General features: G+C 44.3%; 1 protein-coding gene across 24 annotated transcripts in view; it reads left to right on the plus strand.

Annotated features, from left to right (window-relative positions):
- LOC129700367 (calcium/calmodulin-dependent protein kinase type II delta chain) overlaps window positions 1-25,304 on the plus strand; it is a 269,343-nt gene that overhangs the window by 77,656 nt on the left and 166,383 nt on the right. The window lies entirely within an intron of this gene.

Raw genomic sequence — 25,304 nt, forward strand, 5'->3', positions numbered from 1 at the left:
TGTGTCCTGTGTTTCTTGACCAGGTTGAACAAAGAAATTCGGTCAAGATAAATTATATTATTATGTTTATTAAATCTATTATGTCCCAGACTTCAGTAAACAGAGAATAGTTTAAAATCTTGGACGCAGGACACTTAGAATTAAGAGGGTGGTAAATCTGTGAAATACTTTGCCACAAAAGGCTGTGGAGGCCAAGTCAATGGATATTTTGAAGGCAGAAATAGATAGATTCTTGATTAGTACTGGTGCCGGGTTACGGGGAGAAAGCGGGAGAATGGATTTAGGAGGGAACAATAGATCAACCAGGATTGATTGGCAGAGTAGACGATGGGCCGAATGGCCTAATTCTTCTCCTATCAGTTATGACCTTATGACCTTAGTTTGAGAAAGTGATGAACAAAGTGGAGGATAGCAGCATATCTCAGAAGAACGTACACTGCTGAAATGCACAGAAGCGAGTGTGTAGCTGAACCAAGGATGGGCTGGAAGACCTTCTTCTGTGATGTACCTTTCTCTGATCTGAAGCCAACATTTTTCAAGCTCAGATTGTCTTGGATTCCAAATTGAAAGCTTCTATTTTAAGGCGGTTTCAATAACAATGTTAGGTTTAAGCTGTTATGGAGCTTTGATCTATTAATAGTTACTTCCCACCCCTTTTAAAAGGAATGACTTTATTTAGGTGCTGTCTGGCAATGTTCTTTCTAGAAGGAGATGAGAGCCTAATAATTTAAATCTCACTGCATCCCAGGTGGCAGCTTAAACTCCTTTTTTTTTAACATGGGAAAATGTTAATTTGATGGAACCTTTGCTTATTGCTATAATTACTGCATTCAGTATTTGCTGTGTAAAGGGAAAGGAAGATCAAAAGCTCAATCTATTGTAAATTATGTTAACATTGTTGTTTATACCCATACATTCATGGGTAAAAATACTTTATCCATATTCTGATGCAACAAATAATATTTTTCCATATTCAGGTTTATGTATGCATAGCAATTAGTGATAGTTGGACCTGTTTGATTTTAGAACAGGGAACATAGAATAAATAGTTCACCACAGGAACGGGCCCTTTGGCCCACAATGTTTGTGTGAACATGATGTGTAGCTGAACTGATCTCATCTGCCTGCACATGATCCATATCCATCTATTTCCTGCACTTCCATGTGCCTATCTAAATGCCTCGTACACTTACAGTCACATCTGCCTCCACCACCTGCCCTGGCAATGCATTCCAGGCCCCCACCACCCTCTGAGTAAAAAAAAACTTGTTAGGCACATCTCCATTAAACTTTCCCCCAATTACTTTATAGCTATGCCATTTAGTGTTAGACATTTCGCCCTTCAGAAAAAGGTTCTGACTATCTACCCCATCTATGCCTCTCATAGTTTTATATACTTCTAATCATCTCCCCTCAACCTCCAACGTTCCAGAGAAAACGATTCAAGTCTATCTAACCTCTCCCTGTAGCTGAAATCCTCTAATCCAGGCAGCATTTTGGTAAACTTCCTCTGCAACCTCTCCAAAGCCTCCAGATCTTTCATGTAATGGAGCGGCTAGATCTGCACACTATACACCAAATGCGACCTAACCAAAGTCCTATAGAGCTGCATCATGGCGTCCTAATTCGTGTAATCAATGTCCCTAGCAATGAAGGCAAACATATCATACGCCATCTTTACCACACTATCTACTAGTGCTGCCACCTTCAGTCAGCTATGAACTCGGACTCCATGATCCCTCTGCATCATCAATGCTGTTAAGGAACTTGCCATTAAAAGTATACTCTCTCCATACATTCACACTCCCAAAGTTCAAGATCTTGCTCTTGCTTGGGTTAAACTCCATCTGCCATTTCTCTGCCCATTTCTGTAGCTGTTCTATATCCTGGTATATCTTCTGATATAATTCCTCACTGTCTGCACATCCTCCCAATTTTGGTGTCATCAGCAAACTTACTCACCAACCCATCTACATTTACATTAAGGTTAATTGATATATAATCCAAACAGCAGAGGACAAAACACAGACTCCTGGGATAAGCCAAGGGTCACAGACCTCCAACCAGAACCTTCTATCACAACCCTCTGCCTTTATGAATAAGCCAGTTTCCAAATCCATAGCCATGATTTCCGAATCCAAATCATCGTGATCCCATATATCTCAATCTTCTGCATCAGACTACCATGAGGGACCGTATCAAATAATTTTATTTTTCACTTCCTCAAAAAAAAACTCAATCAAGATGGTATATTTAATATTGATATCAATATAGGGGAAGTTACTGTCACCCACTACAACAACCCTGTGTTCTTGCATCCTTTCGTAATCTTTCTATAGATCTGATTCACTATCTCCCACTAGCTAGTCCCTTCGGTTTAAGCCAGCATCTGCAGTTTCTTTCTACACACTCACACGAGTAATTGCTCCTTTCTTCATTTTGAGCTCAACCCTTAATGCCTCAGTGGATGTACTCTACAGAATGTCCTTACCGCTGGGACATTCTCCCTGATTAGCAAAGGAACTCCTCCACCTCTTACCTCCCTCTATATCACATATGAAACATCGAAGCCCAGGCACTTTGAGCTGACAGTCATGTCCCTCTTGCAACCAAGTCTCTGTCATGGCAGCAACATCATAATTCCGACCACTGATCCATGCTCTAAGTTCATCAGCTTTACCTGCAATCATCCTTGCATTGAAGTAAACACACTTCAGCCTTTCATGATCATAGAAACATAGAAAATAGGTGCAGGAGTAGGCCATTCGGCCCTTCGAGCCTGCACCGCCATTCAATATGATCATGGCTGATCATTCAACTCAGTATCCTGTACCTGCCTTCTCTCCATTCCCCCTGATCCCTTTAGCCACAAGGGCCACATCTAACTCCCTCTTAAATATAGCCAATGAACGGGCCTCAACTACCTTCTGTGGCAGAGAGTTCCAGAGATTTGGAATGTTAATCCCCATATTTGTGAACCTCTCCCTGCCCGTTCTTCCTTTGACACTCACTTACATTTGCTGACCTGCTGCTCTGGTTCCCACTCTCCTGCCATTCGAGTTCAAACCCTCCTGAATAGTATTAGAAAACGTCCCTGCAAGGAAGTTGGTGTCCCTGCTGGGTGAAATTTATTTTCCTTGTATGTTCTCTAAATTTTTTAATCCGCAAATTAAACCTGTGCCCCCTGGCTGTGGGAAGGTGTTTCTGCTGTTTACTCTTTCTGTGCTCCTCATAATTCTGTATTCTGTGATGTGATCAGAGAGCCTTCTCTGCTCAAAGGGAAACACCTAATCCAATCTCTCTTCACAAGTGAAATACTCCATTCCAGGTAACATCCTGGTAAGTTTCCTTTTCCCACTCTCTCGAGCAATGTCCTTTCTCTTTTCACTGTCCTTTCTATAGTGGCAACCAAAATGCCACACATTGCTCTAGATGTGGTCTCACCAATGTTTTGTAAATCTGCACCGTAACTGTTTATCGGCTTTTGAATATTATGCCCCAGCTAACGAAGACTAGCATTTCATATGACTTTTATACCGTCCCATCTGCCAGTGCTGTCGCCTTAAGCGATCTTTGGACTTATAAAGCAAGATCCCTCTGTTCCTCAATACTGCACAGAGCCCTACCATTTGTTGTGCATGACTTGCCTTCATCTACATTCTAAGCTACATCACTTTATGCTTACAAGCATTAAATTCCATCTGCCAGTGCCCTGTTCAATCTACTAGCTCTTCTGTATCTTTCTGAAGTCTGAGACTAGCTCCTTGTCATCCTTCACCTTTTATATCATCTGCAAACGTAATAATTATACCTCCCATATTAACATTCCAAATCATTAAGGCAAACACTATGGGTCCCAGTATCAATATCTACCACATACTGGTCACTGACTTCCAATGAAAAACACAACCCTCGACTATCATCCTCTGTCTCCTATTACCAGGAATATTTTGGATCCAAAGTGTCTTGGATCCCATGGATTCTAATCTTTAGGACCAGCCCACCATATGGAATAATGTTTAGCCAAGAGCTATACTCTCCTCATCTATATACATATATCTGAAAAATTCCATTGAATTAATCAGACTACCTGCTCCACCAGCAAATACATGTTGACTATCCCTAATCCCTTTCTAAGTGTAGATCCTGTCCCTCAAAACATTTTCAAGTAAATACTGTACTACTAATGCAAGATTTACTGGCCCATAATTACCTGGCTTATCCCTGCTTCCCTTTTTGAACAAGGGACACATTCCCTATCCCCCAATCTTTTTGACACTTCACTAGTATCATGCAGAATTATACTACATGGAAACAGGCCCTTTGGCACAACTTGTCCATGCCAACCAAGCTATGTATCTGAGCTAGTCCTATTTGTCTGTGTTTCACCCATATCCCTCTAAGCCTTTCCTATCCATGCACCTGCCTAAATGTATTGTAAACAGTGTAAATGTACCTGTGTCTGTAGCGTCCTCTGGCAATGATTCCGAATGCACCCACCCCTGACTGTAAAAGCAAAAAGTTGCCCCTTGGGTCCTTTTTAAATCCTTCCCCTCTGGTTTTAATCTCCCCTAGATTGGGGAAAAAACGTGCTAATCCATTATATCTGTTTATCATTTTATTTATAAGGGTCACTACTCAAATTTGTATACTCCTGGGAGAAAAACTCCCAACCTATCCAGCCCCACATTGTAAATTAAGCCCTCCAATCCCAGTAATATCCTGGTACATGTCCTCTGCACCCTTTCCAGCTTAATGACATCCTTTGTGTAGCTGGGTGATTAGAAATGCGCACAACACAGAAAGCGTAGTCTCACCAGCAATTTGCACAGTTGTAAAATGACATCCCGAATCTGTGCACAATGCCCTAAATGATGAAGGCATCCATGCCAAATTCCACTTTCACCACCCTGTTTACCTTTGTTGCACTTTCAGGGAGCTACAGTATATACATATACCCCTAGGTGTCTCTGTTCTACAACACTCTCCAGGGAATTCCTATTAACTATGCAAGTCCTGCCTTAATTTAACTTACCAAAATGCAATGCCTCACAATTGTTAGAGTTAAACTCCATTTGCTATTCCTTGGCCGATTTCCCCAGTTCATCAATATTCTGTGTAATCTTAGACAACCACCTTCACTGTCAACTACTCCACCAATGTTGGTGTAATTCGTAAACTTATTAAGTGTGTTAACAACATTGTCATTTAGATTGTTAATATAGATGACAAACAAGAGTGGACCTAACTGATCCACGCTGTACGCTACTGGTTACAGGCATCCAATCTGAATAACAACCTACCATAACCACCCTCTGATTGCCTCTACCAAGTCAGACTTTTATCCAGTAGGCTAGCTCTATCTGGATTCATAGATTCTTGGAAAGGCATGGAAACAGGTAGTTCGGCCCAATATGCCCATACTGGCCAACATCTACACTAGTCCTCCCTGCCCATCTCTACAAAACTATCCTATCCATGTACCTGTCTAAATGTTTCCTAAACGTTGCAATAGACCCTGTCTCAACTACCTCCTCTAGCAGCTCGTTCCATACATCCACCACCCTATGTGTGAACAAGTTACCCCTCAGATTCCTATTAAATCTTCTACCCCTCGCCTTAACCCTACATCCTTTGTTCTCGATTCCCCTACTATGGGCAAGAGACTTTATGCGCCTACCCGATCTATTCCTCTCATGATTTTATACACCTCTGTAAGATCATCTGTCATCCTCCTGGGACAGTGTAATGGCCGAATGAATGTGATCCTGATGGTCATATGAGCAAAACTGTACAAGTGTCAGGTGGGTGGCATATCGGGTCATCTGAGTGAAGTTATAGGTTTTACAAGAAGCTAAGGGAAAGATATTTCTATATTCCTTTACCTATGATTTTTAGTTTAAAATTTCATATTTATAGAAAGGTATTATTCATTTGGAGCCATATCATGAAATTTAAAGCTTAAAGTGTACAAAGTTTCATAAAAGCCAAATTAAGGTCAGTGGTCTTGTGTTTTGTGCAAAATTCACGCATTTTCTAAAGCACTCAAAGGTGTTATTTTCTTCAAATTCAATTTTATGAGCTTCAAATTCAGATTACTAACACATCTCTTGTCATACTTCTTCTGGATATTTCAGCTCAGTTCATTTTGTAAACCTGGGGTCTTTCTTCCCAAGTGACTTACTCCTATCAGGTTCCCAGAGATCTCTTTTCCCCTTTTATCCATCTTCCCTTCAGGCTCAAATCTTCTCCTTGACTAGTTTTTTTGACATAATAGTCTTTGTCAATTGAACAAGGTTTTTGCACTTTAATGCCTTTTGAGTCTGAAGAGATGACAAATGCATTCAAAGTGGGCAGATTCTTTCAACTTATCTAAAACCAGTTTTTGCCTAATGGCTATAAACTCGATGGAATGCTTTGTGCCTCCTTGTATTTTAGATTGTGCAGTGAACAGACATGAATTATGAAATGGCAGGAGTTGGGCTAGAGATGGCTATGTTCACCTGAAGGGCACATCTTGAGTCAGAGGCAAAGTATGTTCTTCTCAGACTTTATTAACTCCATACATTAAACTGCGATTGCATCCAGAACTCTGCTTATTTATGCTGAATGTATAAATATCTTCCTAGATATTCTTTGCACGATCATCTCCCAACAACCACCATCTCTTTTTGACAGGTGCTGACAATCTTGAGTTATGTGCCTGATTCATGATGGATGTCCAGATGAATATCTCATATTTTAAAATTTTGTCATTAATTTTGATTGTAAAAGGGAAAAAAAAAGTGACTTTTTATGCCTAGGCTAAATAAGAATGTTCCTGGGTAATCCCTCATAGCAAAAATGTATACAGAATTGTAAATTGATAATAATCCCATAATGATATCAAGATATATTTTCAGTTCCTTGGACGCCTTGAATCAATCATTCTAAAATTTGCAAAAGGTAATGCTCTAGTCAAGATAAAGCAAAATCATCTCAGAACTATTGTTCCATAAGGTCATATGTTTTCAGAGCAGAATTAGGCCATTCAGCCCATTGAGTCTACTCCGCCATTCAATCATGAATAACCTATCTTTCCCTCTCAACCCCATCCTCCTGCATTTGCCCCTTGACACCCTTACTAATCAAAAACACAACAATTTCTGCTTGAAAAAATACCCGAAGACTTGGCCTCCACAGCTGTCTGTGGCAATGAATTCAGCAGAACTAGGTTTTGAAGTGTATAGCTGCAACAATTCAGAGGAGGCTTGCACAGGTGAATTCAGTAGGCATCGGGACTAACAGTGTAGCTATTCATTTTGTCTGTGAGGGAGATAAAGGTAGAGGATGAAAGTTTTCAGGTATGAGTTAGGCCAGCTAAGATGATCCAATGATTGGAAGATGCAGGTAGATTTGGGAGGAAAGCTTGTTTGTACTAGTTTGAGGCCCCATATATTATTAGTCAGATATTAGATATATCAGTTAGTCAGCGGATGCTATATTTTATAAAACTCATTGTGCCTTGGGAGAACTTAGTGCATGAGGCTTATGAAAGGAAAACGCTTAGTTATGTAGAGTTAGCAACAAAAGTAGAGCAGCGAGGATGGGAAGCAAGAGTACGTCCAGTAGAGGTGGGTTGAGGAGGTTTCATAGCGCAATCAACCACGTCGCTATTTGGGGAGATAGGAATTTGCGGGCAGAGTTTGCGTCAGGCCCGAAAGGAAATGTCGGAGGCTGCAGTGCAAGGCAGGTGGATTGGATGGAGAAGAAAGAGTGTCAATTGGTGACAGAAAGAAAATTTATAATGTGCAGTAAATGTATTTCTTGGTAAGTGTATTCTGTGTAAGTGTATCCCAGTTTTGCATGTGATGGTGATATTTTTGGCACTATGATTGTTTAATGATGGGTTAGGATAAGTGTAAGACAGGATGTGAGTGCTTAACGTTTGTTTGAGTGAATTAATTGTCTTTAGTTTCCTTTATTTAGTGGATAATGGTAGCATAGGTGGTGAGAGTAGGTATTGAGAGAGGTGGTTCTGGGACTCTAGAACTAACTGTTGACCCTTCCCGAGGTGTAATGGGCCTAACTCAACGATACACCAGTGAAGGCAGGTGCCCACTTGATAACCCCATTGATATATTGGCGTCTACACAATTCGTTTTTAAGTGTTTGTTAACATGTAGATAGCTTGTTATTGCATATGGAGTTATTGTCCTATAGCTTAAGTGTGTATAAGCAGTTCAGATACTTTGTCTTTAAGCTTGGTTTTCTTGGTTGAGCGCTTATCCTGGTGTATTTCATTAGTAATTACATATTTATTCCTCTGAATCCCATTGACTATTTGGGGGCCTAAAGTACACTCCTAACAAAGTGTGTCATTTAGAAGATTGAGAGGGGATCTTATAGAAACTTACAAAATTCTTAAGGGGTTGGACAGGCTAGATGCAGGAAGATTGTTCCCGGTGTTGGGGAAGTCCAGGACAAGGGGTCACAGCTTAAGGATAAGGGGGAAATCCTTTAAAACCGAGATGAGAAGAACTTTTTTCACACAGAGAGTGGTGAATCTCTGGAACTCTCTGCCACAGAGGGTAGTTGAGGCCAATTCATTGGCTATATTTAAGAGGGAGTTAGATGTGGCCCTTGTGGCTAAGGGGATCAGGGGGTATGGAGAGAAGGCAGGTACGGGATACTGAGTTGGATGATCAGCCATGATCATATTGAATGGTGGTGCAGGCTCGAAGGGCCGAATGGCCTACTCCTGCACCTAATTTCTATGTTTCTATGAACATCCCTTTCATATTTCTCAGCTTCACCCACAAAACCACACTGGATGATACTTCAGTAATGTCTTCTCGGGCTACTGCTGTGATGTTCACTTCACCAAAAATGCAACTGCGCTCCTCTTTTACCTCACCTCTATCTCGCCTGTACTCAGGAACATTAGACTGCCACTCCTGTCTATCCCATAGCTGTATTTCTGTAATGGCTATAAAGTTCCAGCAACATTTAAAATTCAAAAATTAAATTTAATTAAAATTAAAAAAATTACATATAATTACATAACGTTGAGGGATTACATGAAGAACCCGCCAGGACACATGTGTGTCATTCTTCAAAGCAGCGGTGTGAAATCACAGATAACAGTAATGACTGAACATAGTAAGATTAGAGAAGAGGATACCAGTTGAACTTTATGTTCAAGGGTGGGAGCGGAGGGCACGTAATCCCTCAACGTTACTCCTCATAAAATGACGATCAAACTTCGAACTGGTAAGTTCTCGTTTAATCTTACTATTTTACTTCGGCGTCACGTGAGTGACTACGTGAAGATTTCAAAGCTCTGTGATTTCATGCCGTGGAAACGAGTCCATGCATCACATCTGCCTTAATTGACTAAGGGAGGAATTGTGTTAACATATTTAAACATGAATCCGACATTGAAAACCCATGATAAATTTATTAACAACAAATTATAGCCCCTATTTCATGGGGTGAAATCATAATACAGAACTTAAAATTGTTTCTGCAAAAGTTCCAGGTTTAACCACTGGTTTATAGTAGAATTGTTGGAACGTTTTTTCCCTAGACCATCCTGCTGTCTCCAGGATTTGATCCATCGGTACATCCAATTCCATAGCTGCCGATGTAGCTGCAGCCCTGGTGGAATGAGATTTGAATATGTTAGTATCCACCCCAGCTGTTGTTAAAACCTGTTTCAGCCATCTGGAAATAATTTGAACCGACACCTTTTTGTGGGGTTGTTTGTGGCCGATTAGTAGTGCCATCTCATTGCCTCTGATATTTTTGGTGTTCTCTATGTATAACAATAAATGTCTTATTATACAGAGACGATCATCTATAGGGTAAGCCCTAAATTCTATTTTGAGGCCTGATGATCCCGGTCTGTTCTGTTTGACTAATTCGTGAATATGAAAAATTATATTTCTTGTTGAAGAAGTCATATTGTCCAGCCTTAACTTATGTAAAGACTGTATCCTTTGTGCTGAGACCAAAGCCATCAGCATTACTGTTTTATGTGTCAGTTTTTGCAGGGACAGAGCTGTTGCTGGAGACCAGTTCCTTAGCAACGTTAGGACAATACTCACATCCCATATATGAGAGTACCTGGTTCTTGGGGGATTGGTATTAAAAATTCCCCTCATAAGTTTGGTTACCAGGGGGTGAGTCCCAACAGAATGACGCTCTGATCCTCGCCACAGATATGCTGAAAGGGCACTTCTGGCGCAGTTAATGGCACTATAACTGAGCCCCTCATCATAATGGAGGCCTGCCAGGAATTCCAGAACAGACGTTATGTTCATCGTGCTGTAAGTGATGTTGTTTTTGAAACAATATATCTCCCATTTCCTGATGTATATCAGATATTGTTTTTTGGTGGATTGCCTGTGGGCCGCTGAGATAATGTTCAATGTTCGGTCCGTCAGTCCCAGTTCCAGTAGAGGTTTCTTTAGACTCTACAAATTAATAAGTTTGTCGTATTATGACATGGATGGCTATCCCCCGTTACGGGATGAAACCAACAAGTCTGGTCGTTTCAGGACGGTGATACATGGTTCTAAGACCATGTCGAGAATCACAGGGAACCATGGTTGAGTAGGCCAACCGGGCACTACCAAAATACCAGTCGCCGAGTCTCGTTGTATTTTGCGTAATACTCGACTGATGAGGCAGAAAGGAGGGAATGCATAGAAAAACAATTTCCCCCAATGCAGCAAAAAGGCATCTATCGCTGATTCCCCAGGGCCTGGTTCCCCCACCACGGTGGTATTGTCAATCTGTAGTCTAACATGCTGGTGATGCATTCCAGAACAGTATGATTTTAAGCCATAGAACGCACCCAACATTTCCAGGTAGTTTATGCCAAGTGTCTGAAGTAATGATGCCTCCTGTGCATTCCATCTACCTCCACAGCTAGAGATGGAGTTGGTAGCACCCCAACCAAGCGCACTGACATCAGTTTGTAGCACCACTGAGGGGTTGCTGACAATGATAGGGCTGGAACAATGCCGAATGTTATCCTTCCACCATTTAATTCCATAATTGCTTTGATTGGTAGCTTCATTGGTCTGTCGAAATGACCAGCATTAATTTTGAGTGCTTGTATTTTTGCCGTTTGTAAATTTTGGTAATACAAAGGTCCAAATTGTGTTGCTGGAAAAGCAGCCACTATTTTGCCAATTACCCTTGCTACCAATCTAATAGATGGTTCACTGATGTCAATGAGGTTGTTGCAGGCCTCAGTTAAGACTGTAGCCTTGTCCTTTGGTAAAGTCACCGACATGTGAACTGAGTCAATTGTGAACCCCAAATAATCCATTATGGTGGAAGGCGTTAGTTTAGATTTAACTGGATGGATGATAAACCCCAGTTTCTCAAACAATTGTTTGGTGGCTGATACAGCCAGTTTAGCTAATTCCAAAGTTTTGCCCACAATTAATATATCATCCAGGTAGGCCATGACCATATGTTTTTTGTTTCCGAAGAAACGCTACGGCTGGTTTCAAAATGTTGGTAAACAGCCTGGGGGCTGATGTTAAACCATTGGGTAGAGCTCTATACTGCCAGTCTGCCCCATCAAGTTGAATTTTAAAAACGTCTGTGATCAGTCCGTATAGGCACAGAATAGTAAGCATCTTTTAGATCGATGCTAGCCATGAAGTAGCCTGTGGAAATAAATTGTTTGGCAGTAACAAATGTTTCCATTTTGAAATGAATATACTGCACAAATGTATTCAATTTGGTCAAATCTATGATGATGCGACAACCACCATCTTTTTTGTTTTTGGTAAAGATATTAGACATAAATTCCAGAGAATCGTGTTGGATTTTTTCAATAACCCCCTTAGCGTGGAGTCTCACCAGTTCAGCATGTGCTTCCAATTTCTTCTTTTCGTGAAAGTACGAACGTTCGGTTTGGTACATGCTGAACTGGGGGCTATTTCTGTGCACAAATTCAATGGTATATCCCTGGATACTGTTTAGGATATAAGTTTCTGTTGCTAATGCACTCCATGCCTCCCAAAAGAAGTGTAATATCCAACCGATATGTGTATTATCCACACTTCCTATAATTTGTAAGGGACCAGACCCACCTACCTCCATGGTTACCAGTGGAAAGTTTACTTCTTCCTGTGTAGTCTTCGAGGAGGTTGAGGCGCCGGCGTTTGGGTTTGGGGTTTGTGCATTTTCCACGACGGCCAGTCTGGGCGATGGCCTAAAAAAGACCGCTGTCCTGTATGTCCGGCCTTTGAGCTTTCACCAGCTTCTGATTGTCTTGCTCTGCTGGTGGGTGCGTAAGGGTGCTGTCTTTGAGTGTAGGAGATCCTTCCTGTTGTCGCCTTTATGAGCCCCAGGATTTTTGCCTCCTCATCGAGCTCCTTAACCTGTTTGGACAGGTTGCCCCCAAATAATAATATTGGTGTTTTGTGTCTCCAGGTTTGCACAGGCCTGCGAACTTTGGATTTAAGGCAGGTCGGATGACATTCTTTCTGATACTATTGATCTCATACTGCGTATTGCAGAAGAGTGCCAGAGCATCTTGTTGTTCTTGCGACATTTCTTTCTCCTTCCTGCACCCCCTGCACACTTATTGTTTGTTCAGCAAACCCCTCTTCAGGGTCAGCCCAGAATTGACCCCCAGTACTCCCCTCTGTCGATGGAGATGCACTGTGCAGCCCTACGTAAGGTGCTGCTGTGGGTGTTTTGTATAACCCATGGTGACTAGACTCCATCTCCCGGAATCTGTAACGTTGGAGCATCTGCTCCATAAGCCGCTCCATTTGGCCCCAGTAACGCTGGGTCAACGGCTCTGTTCCGCATAGCCTTCCCGGCCGTGGTGTTGATCTGGCCGGCGCGGGTGCCAAGTCGGGCACAGCTGATCCCACTCACGGTGATCTGGTGCCGTCAGCCGCAGCTAGCTGCCCGCAACTCCGCGGTTCTTTCCAGCCAGTGCAGCCCGTGGACTCTTGTCCATAGTTTCCCCTGTGAAAAACAGCACGGGAAACAAAAGACGACCGCAGAGTAATTCACTTACCTGTCAGTCTCGGTTTCAAAATTACCGCTGCGGGGGAACGCTCCACCCCGCCTGTCGTTTCGCAATGCGTGAAGCGATATGACACGCATGCGTCCTGGCGGGTTCTTCACGTAGTCACTCACGTGACTCCAAAGTAAAATCTGACAGTTCTTCCTCATTCCCTGTTATGTTGCTGCATGTCCTGTCTGCTGAATTACTGTCATTGACATATATATCGACCTCAGCCTCCCACTTGCCTCCCATTTGCCTCACTATTGCTTTGGGTCCTGTCTGTTGTCTCTTGTCTGAGTTGAAACCCTCCTGAGTAGATATTTCCGAATTACCCACTTCTGACTTGCATTTATGCTTCTTAAAGTTATTTGGTGGAAACTTGAAAGATAGTAATTTGAGAAGTCTAGTTTAGAGATACAGCATGGGAACAGGCTCTTCAGCCCACCGACCAGTGATTTCCATACACTAACACTATCCTACACACTAGGGACAATTTACAATTTTACCGAAGCCAATTAACCTAGAAACATGTACGTCTTTGGAGTGTGGGAGGAAACCAGAACACCCTGAGAAAAGCCACACAGGTCGTGGGGAGAACATACAAACTCCGTACAGGCAGCACTTTTAGCTAGGATCGAATCCGGATCTCTGGCACTGTAAGGCAGCAGCTCTACCTCTGCACCACCGTGCCGCCCATTAAGTTATAATATAATTCCACCTATTGTTCATATCTGGCACCAAACAAAAACCTTGATTTGCATTGAATACTGTAAAATGCATATTTATCCTTGTATGATTGCCTGTGTGCTTTTGACTTTACTGGATTCCTCATCGGTATTAAATAATCGTAAATGCATAATTGGCTGTAAAATACTTGTTTGTATTAAGCAGTTTAGTATGCCTAGAGCGTGGGTGAAAACACTGTACATTTCTGAAAGGATAACAAAGGGGGGAGCACTTCACACTGTGAATTGAGCGCTCAGATCTGTGCGGTTGCCATGGAGACGGCAGCAGCTGGTGTTCAGGAAGTTCTTTTCATAAATGTGTTTCAGGCAGACAAAATGTGGAAAATATACCTTCTGTTCATTACACACTGAAGCCTGTCCTCTTATAAAGGGATTTGGTGAAACTGTTGAGTGGGTGGAAAGACAGTCTAGGGGATTTCCTGATAATTCTTTGACACCTAGAAACGACCATAATTTTTGATGTAACAACATGTAACAGCAATGAATGTGTAATGTTAAATAGAACAGGGCAGAATCAACTTGATAATTGGCAAGTCAATTTTTGCACCAGACATCACTCCCTTTTTAAGAATTTAAGAAATGGGTGCAGTAATAACCCCTCTGACCCTCGGGCATTGAGATCATGGCTGACCTACTTCACCACTGTTTTCTAACATTATCGCCAACTCGGAGGCACAAGACTGCAAATGCTGGAATCATGAGCAAAAAACAAACTGCTCGAGAAAATCAGCAGGTCAGGCAACATGCAATGTTGCAATGGAATATGTTGTTTTTAGGTTGGGACTCCTTTCAGACATATTGCCATATCCGTTGATTCCCTTCACATCTAGAAATCTATCAATCTCGGTATTGAATGAACACAATGACGAACATCTACAGTTCTCCAGGATAGAGAGTTCCAAAGCTTCACCATTTTCCAAGTAAAAAAAAATGTTTCCTCATAGAACATAAGGCACAGCACATGAACAGGCCTTTTGGCCCACAGAATTAATGATAAGATAAATTAATAACCTCTGCCTGCGTGTGGTCCATATCCCTCCATTTCCTGCATATCCATGTGCCCATCCAAAAGTCTCATGAATGCCACTGCAGGTGCACAACCTTTTATCCGAAATTCCAGAAACCGAAAAGCTCCGAAAACCGTACATTTTTTCCAGGATGTCGTCTGCACACCAAAGCTCGCGTTTGCCGCCAAACTTTGACACGAAACAGTCACCCAGGGTAGCGGCAACCCGGGCCTGTAAACTCTGTACATGTAAATGTTAGTCAGAGTTTGCCTCCTTTTATGTGAAGGGGGGGGGGTGAAGGGGGAAACTTTAATTCTTAGTCCCCTACTGTCAAATCGGGGCTTAAATGTTACCGGGTCGCCATGCAGTTTCCGGAGTGGCCGCCGACTCCCAACATGTGGAGGGGGCTGCGGGGGGGCGGGGCCGGTTGTAGCTCCGATCCCGGCAACTCTACCCCTGGCTGCGCGGCGCTCCAAATCCAGCGCCGCCCGCGGCCGGAGGGGCAACTTTAATGTCGCGCACCAAATGGGAGTCGGCGTCCCCTACCTGGTTGGAGAGGTGGGGAGCCCGGGTAAGGCATTGCCCGCTCCCCGCTGGTATCCCAGCGCTGTGGCCGCCGACTCACAACATCACGGAGTTGGGGGCTGCGGGCGTCGCGGGCCCGCGCTGTGGAGTGCCGCGCAGCCAGGGGGTAGAGTTCGCCGGGGTCGGAGCTCATCCGGCGCCGCCCGCGGTCCGCCCACAGCCCCAGCTCCACGATGTTGGGAGTCGGCGGCCACAGCGCTCTGGAGCTTACTGCACGGCGACCCGGTAAGGCATTGCCCGCTCCCCGCCTCTCCGACCAGGTAGGGGACTAAGAATTAAAGTTTCCCCCTTCCCCCCCCCCACCACATAAAATCCCTCCAAACTCACTGACTAACATTTAAGCAATGATTTACAATGATTCCCCGGTCTCCGGGGAGGAGGCAGCCGCTCCAGACTTTTCAAGCCGCCCGCGCTGCCTACCTAATCTACGCTAAAAATCTTCTATTCCGAAATCCGAAAAATTCCGAAATCCGAGAAGTGTCTTGTCCCAAGGCTTTCAGATAAAAGGTTGTGCACCTGTATTGTATTTGTTTCCACTACCACCACTGACAGCATATTCCAGACACCCACCACTCTGTACATCATTATCCTAACAGCTTACTCCTTATTCTCAAATTGTGCCTCAGTCCAAGATTCCCCACCTGCAGAACACACCTTCTCTGCATCTAACCTGTGAAACACTTCAAGAACTTAGTATGTTTTGATGAGATACCCTTTTATTAATACACTCACAGTTTATTCAGTCTCTCCCCATATGACATACCTATCATCTCTGGAATACTTTGAAGCTAGTAAAATGACGGGTGGGGGAGGTACGGAGAGAGAGGGGATGCAAGGGTTACATCGTTTTACTCGCTTAAAAGTTGTCTTGTTGGGTCTCATTGTCTGTAACTCGCTTTCACCCAGCCCACAGCTAACAATGGCCTGTTTCCTTTATCATCGTTACTTTTTTGCATATCTTTCATTCATTTGTTCTATATCTCTCTATATCACCATCTATAACTCTCGTTTCCCTTTCCCCTGACTCTCAGTCTGAAGAAGGGTCTCGACCCGAAACGTCATGTAATCCGTTTCTCCAGAGATGCTGCCTGACCGCTGATTTACTCCAGCTTTTTGTGTCTATCTTTGGTTTAAACCAGCATCTGCAGTTCCTTCCTACACACTGAATCTGGTGGTTTGTGCCTTCAAGCGCTTGTATCTTCTGCCCGACGCGAGAGGGGGAAAAGAAAGAGTGATCAGAGTGTAAATAGTCCTTGATTATGTTGGCTGCTGTCCTGAAGCAGGGCAAGTCCAGATGGAGTCAATGAGGATAAGACTAGTTTGTGCATGGGGTGGTCATTATTGGTCCCCACCATCGCCTTCTTTATTAGATTCCATTTATGGTAGCCTTTTATGTACCTGCTTATCATAGCTGTCTCCACCTCTCATCCTCCCCCTCCCCCCCCCCCCCCCCCCCCCCCCCCCCCCCACCTCTCCCCCCCAACTAACTCCACTCCCCTCCCCCCCCTCCCCTCCCCCCCCCCCCCCCCCACCACCTCTCATCCCCCTCCCCCCCCCCACCTCTCTCATCCCCCTCCCCCCCCCCCTACTTTTCTTTTTTCCTCCATCTAAAATCCACCTGCCCGTGTCTCCTAACTTCACTCCCTCCCCTCCCTTACCTGGCTCCATCTGCCTTTCATCCTTCACCCCTCTTTTGTGTACCAGCACTCACTGGCCCTGGTCTCCCCCCTCCCCCCCCCCCCCCCCCCCCCCGTCTCTTTTTGATATCAGCTATCTTCCATTTCCGTAAGAGTCGATGAGTTTGTCCTAGGTGCCAGTACATGGTCTGTCCACTGGCCGGAGTCAGGGAGATCAAGAAAGGGGGAGAGGATGTTAGGACATAGTCTATTCCTTGTGAAGGAGATACTATTGCTTTTTCACTATTACTTTGTAATTATCATAGCTGTCTCCATCATCACATTCCCATTCTCACATCTACATTTTTTTTGTCTGCCACCATCTAAAATTCACCTGCCCTTGTCTCCCAACTCCACCCCCTCCCTGGCAAGGTGGCACAGCAGTAGAGCTACATCCTTGCAGTGCCAGATTCCCGAGTTCGATCCTGACTATGGGTGCTGTCTGTACGGAGTTTGAACGCTCTTCCAGTAACCTGCGTGGATCTCTGGGATCTCTGATTTCCTCCCACATTCCAAAGAGGTACAAGTTTGTAGGTTAATTTGTTTGGTATAATTTAAAATTGTGCGGATTGCTGGTCAGTGCGGACTCAGTGGGCCAAAGGCCCTGTTTCCGCACTGTATCGCTAAACTAAACTAAACTAAACTATGTGGATTTCCTCCAAGGGATCCAGTTTCCACCATATTTCAAATACATGTAGATTGTTCTGTTGAACTCCCCCTCCCATTCCCAATCTGACCTTTCTGTCCTGGGCCTCCTCCATTGTGAGAGTGAGGCCCAGTGCAAATTGGAGGAACAGCACCTCATATTTCACTTAGAACATTGACTTCACTAACTTCAGTTAGCCCTTGCTTTCTCTCTCCATCCCCTCCCCTTTCCCATTTCTCCACCAGTCTTATTTCCCTGTCCCACGGTACGAGTTCTTTCCAAGAGCTCTCCCAAGTTAAAAAAAAAAAAATCAAACTCATGGTAAGCACAGAGAATGAATGTAGCGGGTACGTCTGAGCTCGGGGACGTCTCTTAGCACTAACGGCAGGTACTCGGGAAGACTCGCTAACGACAGGCAAGCACGGGAAGACATGTTGAAAAATGTCCACGAGAGCCCCGAGTACCGACGAGTGGCCATTAACGTAAATCTCCGAGTTTGAATCAGGGCAAACTCGGGAGAACTCTTGGAATGAACTCGTACCGTGGGACAGGGGTTTTACTGTCTCCGACTACATCCTATTTCTGCCCCGCCCACTCCCCTGACATCAGTCTGAAGAAGGTTCTCGACCTGAAACGTCACCCATTCCTTCTCTCTAGAGATGCAGCCTGTCCTGCTGAGTTACTCTAGCATTTTGTGTCTACCTTCGATTTAAACCAGAATCTGCAGTTCTTTCCTACATAGGGGGACAGTGTCTCTGGCACAGTGGTGTGCAATGTTGGAGCCCCACAGGGAACGGTTCTGGCCCCGTTCCTCTTCACCCTGTATACAGCAGACTTTAACTATAAATCTGACACATGCCACGTACAGAAATATTCTGATGATACAGCGATTGTGGCATGTGTAAGGAACGGGCAGGAGGACGAATACAGGAACTTGACCAGTTCCTTTTGTGCCTGGAGTGAGGAGAACTGTCTCATCCTGAACACAACTAAGACTAAAGAGATGGTGGTTAACTTTGGCAGGTCCAAACTCCCCCTTCAGCCGATCAACGCTGCTGGGGCTAACATTGAGGTGGTGCAGACATATAAATACCTTGGAGTGCACCTTGATAACAAACTGGACTGGTCTGTCAACTCTGATTCCCTCTACAAAAAAGGCCAGAGCAGACTCTTTTTCCTCAGAAGGCTCAAATCCTTCAATGTGTGTAATGACATGCTGCACATGTTTTGCAACACTGTGGTTGCAAGTGTTATTTTCTACGCTGTTGTCTGCTGGGGCAACAGCATTAGTGCAAAAAACAACAAGAAGCTGGTCACTGGTTAAACGAGCGAGCTCAGTGCCGGAGGGGAGAGTAGACTCTGGGATGGATGTGCTTGAGAGGCGTATGAGGCACAAGGTGCAGGTCATTCTGAAAAACCCCGGGCATCCCCTCCATGTAATTCTGGAGAGTCAAAAGAGCACTCGGAACAACAACCGGCTCCTCTCCCTGCCCTGTAGAACGGAGCGGTTCAGGAGATCCTTCACTCCTGCAGCCATTGGATTTTATAATTCGGACCGCTAGGCTGTAGGGGGATGCATTCTTGCAATTTTTAATTTTTAATTGTTAATTATTGGTCTTTTAAGTATTTATTGCTCTTAGGTAGTGTCCACAGTGTATTCTATGTATTTTCTGTCTGCGTTCGTTTTGAATCTGTGGGTTTGTTGGTTGGGGGCCTCTGGACATCTGAATTTCCTTGAGGGGATCAATAAAGTATTTATTATTATTATTATTATTATTATTATTATTATTATTATTATTACTGTTCAGTTAATTGGCAATTGTAACTTTTCCCTGTTTGTAGATAAGTGAGGAATAAGTATAAATGGTTATAAATGGTTGGTGTGGATTCAGTGGGCCAAAGGGCATGTTTCCATGCTGTGTATCCTATACCTTGTTTTGTGTGAAGTGTCGACCACTTATTGCTGTGTTTTTTTGCATTGGACTGATTGACTTTTAGTTTTACCAGGGCTCCTTGATGGACTAAATATTGTCCTGATGTCAAAAGTAGTCACACTGGTCTCACTTCAGGAATTCATATTTGGACCAAGATGATGATAAGGTTAGAGAGGTGTTTGCAAAAGCTGTTCTGGGTCATCATCATCATCGGCGATCACGCAAAATGAGTATGACTGCCCTCTCCTCTCCATAGGGTCGTCTGCAGATGTCTACTTGTGGGTCTGCAGATGTCTGTAGAGGCCGATCCGCCTTCCCCACACCTTGGTGCAACGTGGGCAGTGGAGACTGGTGGTGGTTGGTAGTCGTCGAGCCCCCTTCTCTCTCTCTCTCTCCTTACGGTGCTGTTGCTTTGTCTCTGTGACACGCCGTAGTTCCATTTCATGACGAGCACCTCCTTCCTGCATGGATTTCCTCCAGGAGCGTCTGTCCAGTGCAATGTGCTCCCAGTTGCTCGATGTGATGTGGAATTTCTTCAGACTGTTCTTGATGTTGTCCTTGAAGCGTTTCTTTGGCTCGCCGGGGGCTCGCCAACCTTCCTTCAGTTGCGAGTACAGGATTTGTTTAGGAACACATGTGTTGGACATGCAGATGACATGGCCATTCCATCGAAGTTGGTGTTGCATTATTGTGGTGGTGATGCTGGTCATGTTGGCTTCCTCCAAAACTCTGATGTTGGTGCGTTTGTCCTCCCAGCTGATCCTCAGAATCTTTCGTAAGGATCTTTGATGGTATTGTTCCAGGGCTCTCAGGTGCCTGCTGTAGGTGGTCCATGACTTGGCTCCATACAACAGGGTGGAGAGAACAACGGCTCTGTAGACCAGCAGTTTTGTTTGGGCCTTTAGGTCTCGATATTTAGAGACTCTTTTCCTGAGTCTGGTGTAGGCTCCACTGGCACAACTCAGGCAATGGTTGACCTCAGAGTCGATATCAGCTTTTGAGGAAAGAATGCTGCCAAGACGGGGGAAGTGGTCAATGTTTTCAAGAGTGGTGTCGTCCACTTTTATAGTGGGCTGAGTAGACGTTGGGTGAAGGTTGATGTAGGACCTGGGTCGTCTTGATATTTAAGGCTAGGCCTATGGCTCTGTATGCCTTGGTAAAGGCATTCAGGATGCCCTGGAGGTCTTCTGCAGAGTGTGCTGCAATGGTGCAGTCGGCCGCGTACTGAAGCTCCATGATGGCGGTGTTACTGACTTTGCTCTTGACCTTCAACCTATTATGGTTGACGAGCCCACCATCAGTTCTGTAGAGGATTGGGATCCATTGTGGCAGCTCTTCACCAGTAAGGTGAAGTATGGCAGCAATGAAGACGACAAACAGGGTGGGTGTGATGATGCATCCCTGTTTGACCCCTGTTTCCACAGTGAAGGGCTTGGACTCAGAGCCGCAGTTCCATAGCATTGTGACCGACGTGCCATCATGTAGAAGCCTCAATATTCTGATGTACTTGTTGTGGCAACCGTACCTTGATAGTATGCTCCAAAGAGCCTGGTGGTCTACCGAGTTAAAAGCCTTTGTCAGGTCTATGAAGGCCATATACAAAGGCTGCCTTTGTTCAAGGCATTTTTCCTGGAGTTGACGTGCTGTGAATATCATGTCTGCTGTACCTCTGGATGGGCGGAAGGCATACTGTGATTCTGGAAGAACCTCCACAAACTGTGGTAGAAGTCAGTTTGCGAGGACACGAGCAAGGACTGCCTGTTGTTGACAGGAGCGAGATGCCTCTGTAGTTTCCACATTCAGCCTTGTCCCCCTTCTTAAAAATGGTCACTATTAGAGCATCCCTGAGTTTTGAGGGAAGTTCTTCTTTTTCCAAGACCTTGAGCAGTAGGGCATGGATGTGGTACAGGAGCTCCGGTCCACCTTCCTTTAAGATCTCAGCTGGAATCCCATCTGGACTGGTGGCCTTGTTGTTCTTAAGGCTCTGGATGGCATCTTGAATCTCTGTCATAGTGGGAGGTTTTTCCATGTCTTCTCTGATGGGACTGAGCGATGCGGTGGGTAATGTCTGATTCAGTTGTGCTGTCACAGTTGAGAAATTCCTGGAATTGCTCTTTCCACCGGACTTTAATGAACTCATTGTCCTGCAGTAGTTCCTGTCCGTCTTTTGAGCGCAGTGGGGTTAAGCAGCGGTAGCTTGGACCATAGACGGCCTTAGTAGTGCTGAAGAAGCCTCTGGTGTCACCCGAGTCTGCCAGTCTCTGGATTTCTAGAGCGTTATCTGTCCACCAAGAGTTCTTAAGCTCCCTCTGGACGTCCGCCATGGCTCTGGAGTGAGTAACTCTTTTGGCCTTGCAGGTGACATCATTTTGCCAGGCACGAAAGGCTTTCCTTTTCTTGGAGATGACCTGTTCTATCTCTGTTCCGGGTATTGGTGAGCCGATTATTGTTGAGTTTGTGCTGCCGTGTAACATGACACCTTCCAGTGAGTTAATGGTAGACAAAATTGCTGGAGAAGCTCAGCGGGTGCGGCAGCATCTATGGAGTGAAGGAAATAGGCAACGTTTCGGGCCAAAACCCTTCTTCAGACTTCAGCTGAGTTTCTACAGCAATTTTGTCTACCTTCGATTTTCCAGCATCTGCAGTTCCTTCTTGACCACCAGTGAGTTAATGGTTGACTGCAGACTTTGTAATCATTAAAGGACTTGTCCCACTTGGCGATTTTTTTTCGGCGGCTGCCGGCAACATTGACTGACATATCAGGTCACCGAAAAATTTGCGGCGGTGACGTGGTGTGATGACAATAGACAATAGACAATAGTGCAGGAGTAGGCCATTCGGCCCTTCGAGCCAGCACCGCACTGTGATCATGGCTGATCATCCACAATCAGTACCCCGTTCCTGCCTTCTCCCCATATCTCCTGACTCCGCTATTTTTAAGAGACCTATCTAGCTCTCTCTTGAAAGAATCCAGATAACTGGCCTCCACCACCCTCTGAGGCAGAGAATTCCACAGACTCACCACTCTCTGTGAGAAAAAGTGTTTCCTCGTCTCCTTTCTGAATGGTTTACTCCTTATTCTTAAAGTGTGGCCCCTGGTTCTGGATTCTCCCAACAGCGGGAACATGTTTCCTGCCTCTAGCGTGTCCAAGCCCTTAACATAGAAACATAGAAACATAGAAATTAGGTGCAGGAGTAGGCCATTCGGCCCTTCGAGCCTGCACCGCCATTTAATATGATCATGGCTGATCATCCAACTCAGTATCCCGTACCTGCCTTTTCTCCATACCCTCTGATCCCCTTGGCCACAAGGGCCACATCTAACTCCCTCTTAAATATAGCCAATGAACTGGCCTCAACTACCCTCTGTGGCAGAGAGTTCCAGAGATTCACCACTCTCTGTGTGAAAAAAAAAAAAAAAAAAAAGTTCTCCTCATCTCGGTTTTAAAGGATTTCCCCCTTATCCTTAAGCTGTGACCCCTTGTCCTGGACTTCCCCAACATTGGAAACAATCTTCCTGCATCTAGCCTGTCCAACCCCTTAAGAATTTTGTAAGTTTCTATAAGATCCCCTCTCAATCTCCTAAACTCTAGAGAGTATAAACCAAGTCTATCCAGTCTTTCTTCATAAGACAGTCCTGACATCCCAGGAATCAGTCTGGTGAACCTTCTCTGCACTCCCTCTATGGCAATAATGTCCTTCCTCAGATTTGGAGACCAAAACTGAGCACGCAATACTCCAGGTGTGGTCTCACCAAGACCCTATACAACTGCAGTAGAACCTCCCTGCTCCTATACTCAAATCCTCTTGCTATGAAAGCCAACATGCCATTCGCTTTCTTTACTGCCTGCTGCACCTGCATGCCTACCTTCAATGACTGGTGTACCATGACACCCAGGTCTCGCTGCATCTCTCCCCCTTTCCCAATCGGCCACCGTTTAGATAATAATCTGCTTTCCCGTTTTTGCCACCAAAATGGATAACCTCACATTTATCCACATTAAACTGCATCTGCCAAACATTTGCCCACTCACCCAGCCTATCCAAGTCACCTTGCAGTCTCCTAGCATCCTCCTCACACCTAACACTGCCCCCCAGCTTAGTGTCATCCGCAAACTTGGAGATATTGCCTTCAATTCCCTCATCCAGATCATTAATATATATTGTAAATAGCTGGGGTCCCAGTACTGAGCCTTGCGGTACCCCACTAGTCACTCCCTGCCATTGTGAAAAGGACCCGTTTACTCCTACTCTTTGCTTCCTGTTTGCCAGCCAGTTCTCTATCCACATCAATACTGAACCCCCAATACCATGTGCTTTAACGATTTAACAATCTTATATGTTTCAATGAGATCACCTCTCATCCTTCTAAACTCCAGAGTGTACAAGCTCAGCTGCTCCATTCTCTCAGCATATGACAGTCCCGCCATCCCGGGAATTAACCTTGTAAGCCTACGCTGCACTCCCTCAATAGCAAGAATGTCCTTCCTCAAATTAGGGGACCAAAACTGTACACAATACTCCAGATGTGGTCTCACTAGGGCTCTGTACAACTGCAGAAGGACCTTTGCTCCTATATTTGATTCCTCTTGTTATAAAGGTCAACATGCCATTCGCTTTCTTCACTGCCTGCTGTACCTGCATGTTTACTTTGACGCGCGGTGTTTTTTCAAGTATTGCAACATTTTTTTTGTCGCTGCTGGAATTTGAAATGTTCAAAATCTTTGACGACCCTGATATGACGCCGGCAGTCACCAAAATAATCGGCAAGTGGGACAGGCCCTTAACTGGACTGGGTATGTGCTGCTTTTGTTGGCAGTATGTACCTAGGCAATTCTCCATAATGTTTCATTTACATGGACTGCAACAGAGTAGCTGAAAGCAGGCTTGTTCTGGAGAACATCTGCATTGCACTCTGTTTCAACAGCCTTTGATATGTCCACATCTCAAACTGAGTCCTTGAAACCATGTAGTTAATCAAATTCCTCCTATTCCAGAAATGCTGCCTGTCCCGCTGAGTTACTCCGGCAATTTGTGTCTATAATCAAGTTGACTGATCTGTTATTCGCTGATGATGAGGACCTCAGAACAGAGATAGAACATCCACTTAGTATATCTGGTTAAACACTGTTATAAATGCTTCAGGCTCATGTTTGATGTTCACATTCTGGACCCTGCCAACATTTATGATATGGATATTTTTGGAGCTGCCTTCTCCAGTTAGTTGTATAATTGTTCACCGTGATTCAGGATCAGATGTGGCAGGATTGTATGTCCATTGATCCATTGTATATGGGATAACTTAATATATGTTATATATATGTTGCCTCTGGTGTTTCACAGACATGTAATCTTTTCTTCTTCTTTACCAGTTTGGGGACTCTGTTTTTACCATGCAGCTGTAAATGTCCCCATCTGACTCTTCATTGAACAGGGTTTTTTTCAAGGCGATGAATTTATGACTACAATTTTCTTCATTTGTAACTGGCACAAACATGGTGGATTTGACGTTTTCCTTCCAATCATGTATCTAATGTGTATTCGGAGGAGTTTATGATGATTCCTGTGGATGTGTTTAGATTACTGACCTGTAACAGAAGAATTCCCAATTTGGATTTGGCTCACATTGCAGTGATAGTGGAATGTGCCCATACAGTATTAACTGTATAGGTTACATGAAGTT

This window comes from Leucoraja erinacea, chromosome 1, assembly GCF_028641065.1.
Source record: "Leucoraja erinacea ecotype New England chromosome 1, Leri_hhj_1, whole genome shotgun sequence".
Lineage (NCBI taxonomy): Eukaryota > Metazoa > Chordata > Chondrichthyes > Rajiformes > Rajidae > Leucoraja > Leucoraja erinaceus.